General features: G+C 40.6%; 1 protein-coding gene across 5 annotated transcripts in view; it reads right to left on the bottom strand.

Annotated features, from left to right (window-relative positions):
- Positions 1 to 16,018, bottom strand: part of BABAM2 (BRISC and BRCA1 A complex member 2) — a 306,338-nt gene that overhangs the window by 144,930 nt on the left and 145,390 nt on the right. The window lies entirely within an intron of this gene.

Below are 16,018 nucleotides of genomic sequence, written 5' to 3'. Positions count from 1 at the left end.
GTACAAAAGCTTCAAGTCCAGGCTGACTTTTTTGCTGGTTTATGTACATTACAAAACAGAGTAATAGCTAGGTATCAGAAAAAAAACTGGAATAGAAATAATTCATATGAGTGTCAGAGATGTACAGTATATTTTCTCAGTGAGTGGGACCTATATCATGGGGGTTACAAGGCACTGAAAAATTTATTAAAATCTAAAGCAACGAAAACCTCACTCCCCCACTCCGTGTGTATTCTTATCTTTCAAGGTAAAGGATTCTCTGTCAACATCTTGAAACACACACACAAATTTTATAGTCTTATTATTGTTATCATTAACAATTTTTTACTCTTATTGTTATAGTAAATGTACGGGGGATTGTGAAAAGTTGTTACATCAAATAAGGAGTCACCAGGCTGACAGGTTGAGATACACAGGTTAGGCAACAGCTGTGAAGCGTACTGTGTGTTTTAGCCACAACATAAAACTAACCCTCCCCCCAATTAAATAACAATTAATAAATTTATCAATATTATTTGTTAAGTACTGACAGCGTGTTGGCATTGTTCAAGACTTAAGGAAGAAATGATCCTTTTCCTGAGGAGCTTATAATTGAAATAGAAATAGACCAGACACAACAACAGGATGAGAAACCCAGAGAATGACCTAATATAGGGCCCAATCTTACAAAGTACTAGCAATGAATGTGAAGACTTAATAAATAAAATTCAACAGCTAAGGGAGAAAATAGTTTGTGTACTTACTCCATATACACTATGTGAATTACAAGATTTTTAGAGCTATAAATGACACGCTATTCTTTATGTCATCATAACGGCACACTTACTGCAAGGAATTGACACTCATTCAAACAAACACACTACCTCCAATACATACTTTTCCTTTTCAGCTACACAGGCTGATGCCTCTATTTCTTCTGTAATGACCTTACAACAACATGACAGACCCATATGATCATGGGGTTTGATTACTCTAATTTCTGTAGAGGGCTTCTTGCAGTACATATTTGTTGCTTGCAGTTCATTCACAATGCAACAGTTCTTGTTTAAGTGACCAGGGTTATAGTGTACCTGATCTGTGTTCTTTAATATAGGCTGCCTTTAAAGTTGCAAATTGACTAAATTGTCACTGTTTTCAAATTTATAATATGAATAAATGCTGAATTTTATGTGATTATGATTCAAAACCTGCAATCAGCAAGGGATTGCTCAATACTTAATGAAATTTTAAATGAAACCCCCAAATCAGAGAAGAGTCACTGTGATTCCACTCTAACACGGTGCTTTTTTACTTGTATGAAATCATAACACAGGGAAAGAAATCTTCAGCAAAATTTCTGCAGCCTTAATTCATAAGTTACGAGGAGCTCCATAAAGTTACAGAAGTTGGAAATAGAAGTCCTGGGTAAAACTTCCCTTGCCAATGCATTGTTGTTCGCTACAGTGTATTCTTGAATGCTTAGTCTAGACTAGTTTTAAATGACTCAATAGATGCAGCTTCTACCACTTCCCTTGGGAACCAGTTCCACAGCTGTATACATTTCAGAGTTAGAAGACATTTCATTACATTAATCTACATCTTCCTTTGTACAATCTTATACCATTGTATGCTCTTCAGATATATGCAGATGGTCATTTGGGGATTTTTAACCTTAGGTATATATATATTTATGTGTAGATATATATATGAATATTCTTTTACAAATATAATTGATTAGTTACCAAATGACTAATTTCTATTTTATTCACATGTCAGGTTACTGAACCAAGTGGAACAACCTCTTTACTCCATTACTGCCTCATTTAAAACTCACCTAACAAGTGTTGCCAGGTTTTAACCCACATGGCAAAGCAACCAGAGGAGATAAAGTGTAAACTGTCTACACCACAGAATTGCCTTATATCATAACAGGCATTCCCCACTGGTTTTGAAATCTATACACTTTCTCTCTACACTATAGTGTTTTTATTGGCTGGTTTCCAAGAGCAGCTGCTCCTGCCTTCACTCACATTTGGCACCAGAAGGACAAAATCACCTGTCTTGACCCAGTCTTTAGTTCTTTTGCCAAATACTTAAACCCATCCTTTTAAAAACTGACTTTGCTTTTAATCATATTGTGGTCTATACGATAACCAGTATTAAGTGGAAATTCTCAAAGAAGTTTCAGGAAATAATCTCTCTCCTGGTACCTGGGAAATATTTTTTTTTATCCTATTCTTTATATGGTATAGGTCAAGATGGACCAGAGCATGTTTGCCAATATCAAGTCTCTGATCTTGCCTCTTCTGCCTTTCTGGTGGCTCCCTTTTGGGGACTGTGACAGGGTGTATAAGCCCCGCACTAGAACTCAAGTTTTTAAAGAGCAACTCTGGGCACAGATGACCCTACCCAGCTGCACCTGCAGAGCATGCTCCAGATGGAGATGGAGTGTAAAAGGAACCCAGACAGCTCAGAAGGGGGCTGACAAGGCTTGGAGAAGGACTTGCCCTGGACACTCATGAGGAGGGGTGCTGCAGAAGCCCTCTCTTGGAGAAGAGGCACATACCTGCTGGGCCCAGACAGACTGAAGGTGCAGTTCGTACCTTTTTCTATTACTTTTTCACAACAGACTGCAAAACCTGGACAATAGAGTGGGTGATATGAATTGGCACAGGGAGGGCAGCCTTAAGGCCAGGCCCTTGGTAACCCTTACAGGGCCCTAGGCCTGAGCCCTGTGGAGTTGGAAGGCCCAGGCTTCGCTACCAACCTCCTTCTGCATTAAGGCCCAACTCCCCCTAACCATCAGGCAATGCTTCCAATGCGAATTGACCATCACAGGGGCGACCTTTAACCTCTTTGTCTTATCCCCTATTTTGTCAAGGGGACAATTTGTTTGTGTTTATGTCTAAAGGTGAAAGGCTCTATACTTATTTTTAGGGCTGTCAAGCGATTAAAAAAATTAATCCCGATTAATCGTGTGACTAATCGCACTGTTAAACAATAATAGAATACCTTTTATTTAAATATTTTGGGTGTTTTCTACATTTTCAAATATATTGATTTCAATTACAACACAGAATACTAGTGCCCACTTTATATTTATTTTTTATTACAAGTATTTGAACTGTAAAAAGAGAAATAGTATTTTTCAATTCACCTAATACAATCTCTTTATCATGAAAGTTGAACTTACAAATGTAGCATTATGTTCAAAAAACTGCATTCAAAAATAAAACAATATAAAATTTTAGAGCCTGCAAGTCCACTCGGACCTACTTCTTGTTCAGCCAATTGTTCAAACAAACAAGCTGATTAAATCATTCTCATGCCTCTTCTCTGAATCCTCTCCAATTTTTCAATACCCTTCTTGAATTGAGGACACCAGAACTGGACACTGTATTCTAGTAGCAGTTGCATATCTGGCATGTAAATACCTTGCAATGATGGCTACGAAAGTGCCATGCAAATGCCCATTGTCACCTTCTGGTGACATTATAAATAAGAAGCGGGCAGCATTATCTCTTGTAAATGTAAACAAACTTGTTTGTCTTAGTGACTGGCTGAACAAGAAGTAGGACTGAGTGGACTTGTAGGCTCTGAAGTTTTACACTGTTTTGGTTTTGAGTGCAGTTATGTACCAAAAAAAAAAAAAATCTACATTTGTAAGTTGCACTTTCACGATAAAGAGATTGCACTACAGTACTTGTATGAGGTGAATTGAAAAATACTATTTCTTTGGTTTAACATTTTTACAGTGCAAATATTTGTAATAAAAATCATATACACTTTGATTTCAATTACAACACAGAATACAATACATATGAAAATGTAGAAAAACATCCAAAATGTTTAATAAATTTCAATTGGTATTCTGTTGTTTAACAGTGCGATTAAAACTGCAACTAATCGTGATTAATTTTTTTAATCGCGATTAATTTTTTTTAGTTAATCACTTTTTTTTAGTTAACTGTGATGAATCGACAGCCCTATTTATTTTCCTTCTTCACACTTCTGCTGAAACTCTTCAGTCTCTTTTTATCCTCCTCCAACTGAATACTGGTCTCAATCGGCCACGCCTCTTCCAAATGGTTACTCTATTATGTTTCTTTGGCTTCCTTCTGCCAGCAACTTCAGCTGTTTGAGTCCATCCAGAAATGAAATCTGTTTGTAATTCACACACACCTATGCATACTAGTTCTCATTAAGAAATAGTGCACACATTTGACATCAGACTGCCTTAGAGCCATCCTATGTCCAAGTACATGCTTCGTACTTCTATATATGCACCTTCTCTTGCTGGAACTTGCCAATGTCTAGACACTTCACTGTATTTTTCTCCTCAAGGTGTTTGCTGTAGTCTATTTAGAAAACAGTTTGAAACACCTCGGCATTAATTAAGGGTAAATATTCTACCCACATAAAGAAATTTTTCTCTGAAGGTATTGTAGTATCTGGGTACCTGCGTTCCCATCTGTATCAAACTGAAACTTTAACCCTAACAAAGTCAACATAATTATTATTAGTAGAGCTATAATAATTGGTTTAGTGGCAACAATATATTTGGTGCTGTACTGTATACAAAAATGAAGATAAACCCTTTCCTAAAAGTTTACTGTCTAATAGACAGACACATAGGACACAAGTTAATCCAAAATGTGCTTTTTTTGAGAGGAGGAGAGGTGGTGTTTCTTTCTGTTTGTTTGTCTTTATAAATTCTCTTCTTGTGGGCCTCACAACAGACGTGGAATTTTACCAGAGAAGAAGCTGCCAGCAGAACATTTTCCATGAGAGCCTGCTTGACTCTGGAACACATTTTCACACTCCTTGTTCAGTGACAGCCCAGATTTTTTAATTTGCTGGACATAATACAAAGCTCACATTTTTTCCCAAACGAGGAGGATTGCATGAGGTTATTTATCAACAGACTAACTAGATTTTCATTGTGGGAAGAAAAATGGATTAATGTAGCCCAATGTGATTTACAGTATATTACAGTAATCAAGATGTGAGATGATCAGAGCCTGGACATGAGTTTTTGTTGTTGGGATAAAGGGAAAGGCTTGGATTTCCCCTGTGCTTTTACTTTACTTTTCGGTTGAAGACAATTAGCTGCGACAAAAGATTTAGGGTAAAAAATTTTGTAAGTGATTTAGGAGTTTAAGTCCCATTTTCAAAGGGGATTTAGGCAATTAGGACTGGTCTACATCTAAATTAAAAAAAAAAAAATCACATAGTTAAACCAACCTAAGTCCCAGTATAGACACCATTAGGTCGAAAGAAGAATTCTTCTATCGATCTAGCCACCACCTCTAGAGGGGGTGGATTAACTTCAGCAACGAAACCCCCACCCCTTTTGCCGCTATAGCAAGTGTCTACACTACAGCACTATAGACATAGTAGTGTCTGTAGTGCAGTCATGAACTGTCTCGCTGAAAACCCCCACAGGCCCTTTTGTACACTGCTCCTTGAATTAAAATTATTTTAAATCATTTACCTGAGTTTAATTATAGTTTGGTACAATCAATACAATTACTGATCTTGTGAACCCAGAGCCAGTTTGTTTGCTGCATTAACTAATATTAATTATTCTTTACCTTAACTTCTGGTTCTTTCTGATATTCTTTTATAGACTGGTGTGTGAGAAATTAAAAAAACCCCACATAGTAGACTTGTGTTAAAACATAGCATACAACACAGTAATTAGCCTAAACTCACCCCCCAAAAAACACTCCTAGCACAGCAAGTCATGCTTAATTGATATATTTCATCAGTTTGAAAAAGTACATCATGGGAACCCTACAATTAAAACCAGCATGAATTAATGTTTTAAATAAGATAGTTTGGGGACTTACTAACTTTGGCCTGAACAGAAACAATCAGATTCTCCAAAAACCATGAAATTAAAGGATGTTACTTAAAGATTTAAAGCATCTGTTGAATGTGAGATCTCCAAGTTTTGTAAAGTTGAGCCATAATAAACAAAGATTCAACTCAAACAAACAAACAAAACAAATAGCACAGAGTGCAGCTTGTACTTGCCTATTAATGAATAAAATACTATGTACAGGATGATAACCACACCTAAATTAGTAGGGAAAATAATATACTACAGTGGTTAGTTCAGGGACTGGAAGTCAGAACTACTAAGATCTATTTCTATTTTGTCATTGACTTTCATCACCCTGGAAAAGCTAACTAACCTACTGGTGACTCAGTTATCCAATCTAAAAAATGAGGATAAAGATACAACACTTTCCTAAGGTACGGGAGTGTTATGAGATTTAATCAAAGTTGGTGAAGTGCTTTGAGCTCCAACTGCTGACTACTGCTTCAGAAATGGCAAGAGACATTCAACAGATTCAGAGATTATAAGACCATATCATCTATAACACAGGTCCTAGGACACTCCTGAATTAATTCCTGTTTGAACTACAGCATATCTTTTAGCAAAATATCCAAACTTGATTTACAAATTGCCAGTGATGGAGAATACACCACAGCCCTTGGTAAGTTGTTCCAATGGAAAAGGAGTACTTGTGGCACCTTAGAGACTAACCAATTTATTTGAGCATGAGCTTTCGTGAGCTACAGCTCACTTCATCAGATGTTATACCGTGGAAACTGCAGCAGACTTTATATACACACAGAGAATATGAAACAATACCTCCTCCCACCCCACTGTCCTCAGGACTGTCCTCAGGACAGTGGGGTGGGAGGAGGTATTGTTTCATATTCTCTGTGTGTATATAAAGTCTGCTGCAGTTTCCACGGTATAACATCTGATGAAGTGAGCTGTAGCTCACGAAAGCTCATGCTCAAATAAATTGGTTAGTCTCTAAGGTGCCACAAGTACTCCTTTTCTTTTTGCGAATACAGACTAACACGGCTGTTCCTCTGAAACTTGTTCCAATGGATATACTTTCACTGTTAAAAAAACTGCACTTTATGACTGGTTTGAACTTATCCAACTTCAACTTCCAAGCACTGGATCTTGTTATACCTTTGTTTGCTGGATTGAAAAGCCCTCTATCATCAGTTTTCTGTTTCCCATGTAGGTTCTTATAGACTCTGATCGAGTGACAAATGTGTAGTCACACTGCTTAACACTCTACTCAGATACTAGGATGATTCATGCAATATAAAAACCTATAGAGAACAGAATAGAACCTTCTCTTTGTTAAACTAAACAGATTGAGCTCCTTGAGTCTATCATTACAATAAAGCATGTTTTCCAATCCTTTAAATCATTCTCATACCTCTTCTCTGAACCCTCTCCAATTTTTCAACACCCTTCTTGAATTGAGGACACCAGAACTGGACCCTTTATTCTAGTAGCAGCTGCACCACTGCCAAATACAGAGGTAACAATCTCCTACTCATATCCTGTTGATACATTCAAGACTGCATTAGCCCTTTTGGCACATTTGGAACTCATGTTCAGCTGATTATCCACCATGGCCCCCAAACCCTTTTCGGAGTCACTTCTTCTCAGGAAGGAGTCCACCGTTCTATAAATATGGCCTACGCTATTTTGTTCCTAGATGCATGACATTATACTTGGCCTTATTAATACACATATATTTTATTCGAGCCCAATTTACAGAGTAAACCAGATTGTTCTGCATCAATGACCTGTCCTCTTCATCTGTATCTTCTGAAAACTTCATCAGTGATGATTTTATGTTTTCTTCCAGGTAATTTATAAAAACGTTAAATAGCATAGGGCCAAAAACTGATCTCCTATGGGACCCCACTAGAAACACTCCCTTCGAAAGTAATTTCTTGTTTACAACTACATTTTGAGACCCATTATTTAGCTACTTTTTATTCCATTTAATGTGTGCCATGTTGATTTTGTATTGTTCTAATCAAAATGTCATGCCATATAGAAGACAAAGCTGTAGACTTTCGTAGCTGTAGGAGTATTTCCAGTATCACATAAAAACATTAAACATATATAAGATAAAATAATAGTTATTAGAATAAGAATATAAAATAATAATTCCTGGGACAAACCCTTATATGCCAAAGTCCTGCCCAAAGCTAGTTTTTATAGCAGAGTTATAAATCTCTGAAAATAGGACTTCAAGTTATTAATGAAAACACTTAGACAAAAAAAAAACAATAGCGGTGCATATGCACCACTAAAACTCCTCTACTTGTCTGAACTGGTTCTGTTGCTTTAACATACACAATTTTTGTATATATTTCTCCCTCTGAAGCACAGGACACGCATGCCTTTATACAACCATAATAATTACCCTTTATGTTGCATATGATTTAGAAAAACTATTTAGATGAACATCTTTATTTATGGTCTGATCCTCTTCTGATTGACTTCAGTGGGAACAGAATTGACCCCACATGGAATAAAAAGCATAATAAGCTTTGAGTGACAAACCTCACAAATTGACCAACATATTGGAACTATCTTACTAATAAGAGATATGGTATAAAGTTTGACAAATATGTGATTACCTTAAATCACAAACCACACACACACAAAGCAGAATAGGGACTATGTTCATATCCTTCTAACAAAATTAGTAATTGTTGCTTGCATCAATTGTTCTGCAGGACTAGAGCCTTTGTTTGTATTATTACTCACAAGGGAAAAAATGGGTGGCTTATGAGCATCTGAAAACAGCAGTAAAATGAGTCAGGAAATTTCTATAATTTGCCTCATCAGACGTCAGTGGTTCTCAGGAACTGGTGCAATATTAAGCAGTTCAACTGTGTTTGGAAATGAGCACACTCTGACATGCTTATCTGTGATGAACAGTAGTTTGTTTCTAGTTTAATGTAATCTCTTCTTTAGAGCACGACATTTGGAATGTATATTACTGTTGATTATACTGAAGTCCAAATGATTTTCTAGTAGAAGTGAGAAGTGCTATTGAGTAACATGGTATGTGGGTATTACAGCAAATGAATGAAAATTGCCTTTATTTGTGATGTCCTTGATTTTTAGTGATTGCACTGATGGAGTTTACACTTGAACAACTTCAACTCTAACTCTAAATTAACTAAGTTTTTTGTTTGGAGGATATTAACTGTGGATTAGGATAGTTTTAAACAAACCTATGGAGGAAAGATAACCTCTTAAAAAGGGCCACATAAGGCAGTCTGCTTCTGTTATACTTTCCTTACATAGAAAGCAACCTTACATTTCCAATCTGAATGTCTTCTGTGACAAAGTTCCTGCTCTACCTTGGTGGAGCTTGTTGGCGGATTTGGCGGATTTGTTGGCGGATTTGCTCACCTTGGAGTTTCACGGCAGCCCTCAGCTTGGCCATTTTTCTGAATTCACAGTCAACTCCTCCTGTGTCTGATCAGGAGTTGGGAGGTTTGGGGGGAACCCAGGCCCGCCCTCTACTCCGGGTTCCAGCCCAGGGCCCTGTGGAATGCAGCTGTCTAGAGTGCCTCCTGAAACAGCTGTGTGACAGCTACAACTCCCTGGGCTACTTCCCCATGGCCTCCTCCCAACACCTTCTTTATCCGCACCACAGGACTTTCCACCTGGTGTCTGATAATGCGTGTACACCTCAGTCCTCCAACAGTCCATGTTCTCACTCTCAGCTCCTAGCGCCTCTTGCTCCCAGCTCCTCACACGCACACCACAAACTGAAGTGAGCTCCTTTTTAAAGGCAGATTTGTTGGAAGTTTAAAGATACATTTCAGAGACAATAAAGTAACAAAAAAGTTACATCGCTACAGACACTACACAGTTTATCATTTAAAAACCACCAACAAATTGCTGAATTAATACTAGGAAGGAGGGCTTCATTTTGTTTCTCCATTTCTATTTTGGGGATTCAGAGAACAATACTGCCAGCACTACAGACTTGCCATACTGTCATGAAAATTTAGCAGTCCAAGGCACCAAATGATTGATTATCGTTTTCCATGATGTTGATAATAATGAGGGAACAAAATTTAACCTTTCAATTTAAAAAAAAAACCCTACTTGCTCAAGCAAATAAGTGAGAAGACTTTTGAAAGGCTAGAATAACCATTATCACAACAAAACTATTTGGCATAGGTAAATTCTATACTACACCCTCTTATAAAGCTGAATCTTTATAATTTCTCATTTTAAATATTACATTTGGAAGAAATTATCTGACCTCAACAAAGCAATCTGCAAAAGGATATGCACGCCTGAACTTGCTAGCATTACTTATTATATCCTCCAGTTTTTTTCAGAAAATCAAAATAAAGCCAACTAGCACTCATTTGGACCTTATTACAACATTTAAATTAATTATTTCATATGTGTTACACTTACTTACAAACAGAGAGAGAGTTTAGAGGAAAGAATAGATGGAGAGGTTACTTACCTGTAACTGAAAGTTCTTCGAGATATGTGGTCCCTATCTGTACCCACTGCAGGTTATCCGCGTGAGCCATGTGCTTGGAGCCAGAGCTTTTTCAAAGTAGCAATGGTCATAGTCTGCACATGCACCCTTGCACTGCCTCATGGTTTCACCTGAGACGATAAAGGGTGGGGTAAGCCGACTACATCTTCAGTTTCTTCTCCACCGCAGATCTACCAGATCCACAGCAGAGAGGAAGGAGGGTGGGACTGGAATACAGATAGGGACCATGAAGAACTTCCAGTTACATGTAAGTAACCTCCCCTTCTTCTTCTAGTGATGGTTCCTATTGTATTCCACTGAGCGTGATTAACAAGCAGTACCTAGATAGGCGGAGGGTGCGAGGAAGATGATGGAATTGTGAAATGGAGGACTGCTGCGCCAAACAAGGTGTCCGTCGCAGAATCATGCACAAAAGCAGGGATAGGCAACCTATGGCACAGTGCCGAAGGCGGCACATGAGCTGATTTCCAGTGGCACTCACACTGCCCGGGTCCTGGCCACCGGTCCAGGGGGCTCTGCATTTTAATTTAATTTTAAATGAAGTTTCTTAAACATTTTTAAAACGTTAAAATGTATTACTGGCACACGAAACCTTAAATTAGAGTGAATAAATGAAGACGGCACACCAATTCTAAAAGGTTGCCGACCCCTGCACTAAAGCATAATGAGAAGAAATGGTGTGCACCGAACTCTATGTGGCTGCCTTACAAATGTCTGCAAGGGGCATGCCATGGAGCGCGGTGGTAGTTGATGCTTGTGCTCTCGTGGAATGGGCCCGTATCCCACCTGGTGGGGACCATCCTGATAACTGATAGCAGAGCGTAATGCACCCTGAGACCCACTTTGAGATTCTCTGGGTGGAGATGGCCTGTCCCTTAATTCTCTCTGCTCTAGTGACAAGTAGTCTGGGAGATTTCTGGAATGGCTTCATCCTTTGTCAGTAAAAGATTAGACTAGAGTAAAAGACTAGAGTAAAAGACTAGAGTTCTAGGCTTTAAATCAGGTTCACTGGGGAAAGGAGACCAAAGCCCTGAGGTAAGTGGGGAAGTGGGATACCGGGAGGAAGCATGAGCAGGAGAGCGCAAGGGGGAGCACTCCTGCCTCATACTGAGAAAGTGGGACAATCAGCGAGTTATCTTAAGTGCCTATACTCAAATGCAAGAAGCCTGGGAAACAAGCAGGGAAAACTGGAAGTCCTGGCACAGTCAAGGAATTATGATGTGATTGGAATAACAAAGACTTGGTGGGATAACTCACATGACTGGAGTACTGTCATGGATGGATATAAACTGTTCAGGAAGGACAGGCAGGGCAGAAAAGGTGGGGAAGTTGCACTATATGTAAGAGAGCAGTATGACTGCTCAGAGCTCCGGTATGAAACTGCAGAGAAACCTGAGAGTCTCTGGATTAAGTTTAGAAGTGTGAGCAACAAGGGTGATGTCGTGGTGGGAGTCTGCTATAGACCACCAGATCAGGGGAATGAGGTGGACGAGGCTTTCTTCCAGCAACTAACGGAAGTTACTAGAAACCAGGAAGAATTAGTAGGGGAAGCAAAAGTGGATGGGAACCTGGGAAGCAGTGACCATGAGATGGTCGAGTTCAGGATCCTGACACAAGGAAGAAAGGAGAGCAGCAGAATATGGACCCTGGACTTCAGAAAAGCAGACTTGGACTCCCTCAGGGAACTGATGGGCAGGATCCCCTGGGAGAATAACATGAGGGGGAAAGGAGTCCAGGAGAGCTGGCTGTATTTTAAAGAATCCTTATTGAGGTTGCAGGAACAAACCATCCTGATGTATAGAAAGAATAGTAAATATGGCAGGCAACCAGCTTGGCTTAACAGTGAAATCCTTGCTGATCTTAAACACAAAAAAGAAGCTTACAAGAAGTGGAAGATTGGACAAATGACTGGGGAGGAGTATAAATATATTGCTCAGGCATGCCAGAGTGAAATCAGGAAGGCCAAATCACACCTGGAGTTGCAGCTAGCAAGAGATATTAAGAGTAACAAGAAGGGTTTCTTCAGGTATGTTAGCAACAAGAAGGAAGTCAAGGAAAGTGTGGGCCCCTTACTGAATGAGGGAGGCAACCTAGTGACAGAGGATGTGGAAAAAGCTAATGTACTCAATGCTTTTCTTGCCTCTGTCTTCATGAACAAGGTCAGCTCCCAGACTGCTGCACTGGGCAGCACAGCATGGGGAGGAGGTGACCAGCCCTCTGTGCAGAAAGAAGTGGTTCAGGACTATTTAGAAAAGCTGGACGAGCACAAGTCCATGGGACCTTATGCACTGCATCCAAGGGTGCTAAAGGAGTTGGCAGCTGTGATTGCAGAGCCATTGGCCATTATCTTTGAAAACTCATGGCGATCGGGGGAGGTCCCGGAAGACTGGAAAAAGGCTAATGTAGTGCCCATCTTTAAAAAAGGGAAAGAGGAGGATCCGGGGAACTACAAGCCAGTCAGCCTCACCTCAGTCACTGGAAAAATCATGGAGCAAGTCCTTAAAGAATCAATTCTGAATCATTTAGAGGAGAGGAAACTGATCAGGTACAGTCAGCATGGATTCACCAAGGGCAAGTCATGCCTGACCAACCTAATTGCCTTCTATGATGAGATAACTGGCTCTGTGGATGAGGGGAAAGCAGTGACTGTGTTATTCCTTGACTTTAGGAAAGCTTTGATACGGTCTCCCACAGAATTCTTTCCAGCAAGTTAAAGAAGTATGGGCTGGATGAATGGACTATAAGGTGGATAGGAAGCTGGCTAGATTGTCGGGCTCAAGGGGTAGTGATCAATGGCTCCATGTCTACTTGGCAGCCAGTATCAAGCAGAGTGCCCCAAGGGTCGGTCCTGGAGCCAGTTTTGTTCAATATCTTCATTAATGATCTGGAGAATGGAATGGACTGCACCCTCAGCAAGTTTGCAGATGACACTAAACTGGAAGGAGTGGTAGATACACTGGAGGGTAGGGACAGGATACAGAGGGACCTAGACAAATTAGAGGATTGGGCCAAAAGAAATCTGATGAGGTTCAACAAGGTCAAGTGCAGAGTCCTGCACTTAGTACAAAAGAATCCCATGCACTGCTACAGACTAGGGACTGAGTGGTTAGACAGCAGTCCTGCAGAAAAAGACCTAGGGGTTACAGTGGACGAGAAGCTTGATATGAGCCAACAGTGTACCATTGTTGCCAAGAAGGCTAATGGCATTTTGGACTGTATAAGTAGGGGCATTGCCAACAGATCAAGGGACGTGATCATTCCCCTCTATTCAGCATTGGTGAGGCCTCATCTGGAGTACTGTGTCCAGTTTTGGGCTCCACACTATAAGGAGGATGTGGAAAAATTGGAAAGAGTCCAGCAGAGGGCAACAAAAATTATTAGGGGGCTGGAACACATGACTTATGAGGAAAGGCTGAGGGAACTGGGATTGTTTAGTCTGCAAAAGAGAAGAATGAGGGGGGATTTGATAGCTGATTTCAATTACCTGAGAGCGGGTTCCAAAGAGGATGGATCTAGACTGTTCTCAGTGGTACCAGATGACTGAACAAGGAGTAATGGTCTCAAGTTGTAGTGGGGGAGGTTTAGGTTGGATGTTAGGAAAAACTTTTTCACTAGGAGGGTGGTGAAGCACTGGAATGGGTTACCTAGGGAGCTGGTGGAATCTCCTTCCTTAGAGGTTTTCAAGGTCAGGCTTGACAAAGCCCTGTCTGGGATGATTTAGTTGGGGATTGGTCCTGCTTTGACCAGGGGGTTGGACTAGATGACCTCCTGAGGTCCCTTCCAACCCTGATATTCTATGATTCTACATACATCGAGGGAGTGGAGCTGCTAATACTCACCGAAGGTGTGCAGTTTAGGAAAGAAAGTGGGTAGATGTACGGCTTGGTTGAGGTGGAAGCAGGAAACCATTTTTGGTAGAAACCTGGGATCCAGGCACAGTGAAACTCTGTTCTTATGGAACGTGGTGAAAGGGGGGTTTGCCATCATGGCTCCCAGTTCGCCAACTCTCCTTGCAGAGGAAACAGTAATTAGGAAGACAACCTGCATGGAAAGTAGGGAAAGACAGCAGGAAGCCAGAGGTTCAAAGGAATAGTTCATTAATGTCCTAAGAACTTGCTTTTCCCTCCTTGGTCACATGGCAGCATGCATGTACGTCCTGCACTTCCACTGTCTATAGCTCTGGCTTCAGGGAATCTACTCCCATGCACCAACCCATGGACAGCATTCTTACCGTTCCGCCAGAAGTCATCTCTTTCCTTCAATGGTGTATAGACCCGCTCCAAGTTTGCTTCAGAATGCCCTTCCTTCCACCCTCCCTGAGTGTGACAATCATAACGGATGCATCGCTCGACGGCTGGGGTGCCCACATAGGAGATTGCATGACACGAGTCACTTGGACCGTTCTGGAAGCCAGAATGCACATTAACATCCTGGAACTTTAAGTGGTGCACAAGCCATGCCATGCATTTTTATCAGCTATCTGTTCTCGCCTTGTCCTCATTGTGTCGGACATCATCACTACAGTTTACTGCATAAGCAAGCAAGGAGGTACAGTGTTGTCGACTGGTCTGACCGAATCAACTATGCCTTCCCTCTCCTACCAATCTTGCCACGTGTCCGTCACAAACTTTGATGGAAGAAGGCGATGGTCATCCTGTTCACGCCTTTCTGGCCTCACCAGTTCTGATTTTCCCTTCTTCTCTGCGTGTTGAAGCATTCTCCCCTCCCGTTATCAGTGATTCTGCTCACACAACACAACAGCAGACTCCAGCACCCCGGTCCACGGATGCTTTGCCTGACAGCTTAGTTTTTGGATGGACACCTCTGCTAGCACAGGAGTGTTTGTTAGCAATATGAGATGTCCTCTCCAATAGCAGGAAAGACTCCATGAGATGATCCTACCAAGTCAAATGGACATGTTTTACTTCTTGGGCCCAACTGGGAGGTTTTGCCCCTGAGGCTGTGGGCATCCCTATGCTCTTAGGCTATTTTCTCTATCTGAAAGCCTCGAGGCTTGCTCTCAGCTCCATCACAGTGCATGCAGTGAGTATTGCTGCTTTCCACCCTCTGGTGGAGGGACATTTGGTCTTTACCCATCCTTTGACTGCCTGTTCTGGAAGGGCTTTGTATATGAATTCAATGGTCTAGGAGTCTTGGCCTGGCATAGATTCCTTTCTATGGCATGAGTGCAATTTGTACAATCAAAATGGATGAGAACTTAAAAACTGGAGGGTAACAGACTGTGAATCCCAGCAATGACTGAACCTGATGATATTCTGAACAAAAACAGCCCTCCACCATCCTTGTAGCTGTTTCCAGGATTTCACACTGACTCAACAGACATTCTAGGCTTCAGAATGACAACCGTAGAATCTTATTATATAGATAGAACAGATAAGATTAGCACTATCTGCCCCTTTACACAGGCATGAATTCCATCAACAGCGAGCCAGCGGCAGAGATGAAGCTGGTGGTTGTCCTTTGCGAATAAAGGAAATTCTTAGTACTGATAATTTTAACAAGAATAGAAAAATATCCACTGAGTATAACAGAAGTAGAAGTGCACTTAACAGGTTAATGGTGGCTTTTCACTTTCAAATCTCTTCCACGAGACTGAATGACTTGTATAGTTTCACACAACAAAATGTGCCATTTTCACA

Source organism: Caretta caretta, chromosome 3 (assembly GCF_965140235.1).
Source record: "Caretta caretta isolate rCarCar2 chromosome 3, rCarCar1.hap1, whole genome shotgun sequence".
In the NCBI taxonomy this organism is placed as follows: Eukaryota; Metazoa; Chordata; order Testudines; family Cheloniidae; genus Caretta; species Caretta caretta.
Note: the sequence above shows the minus strand (reverse complement) of the source record. Positions and strands in the feature narration are given on the sequence as shown.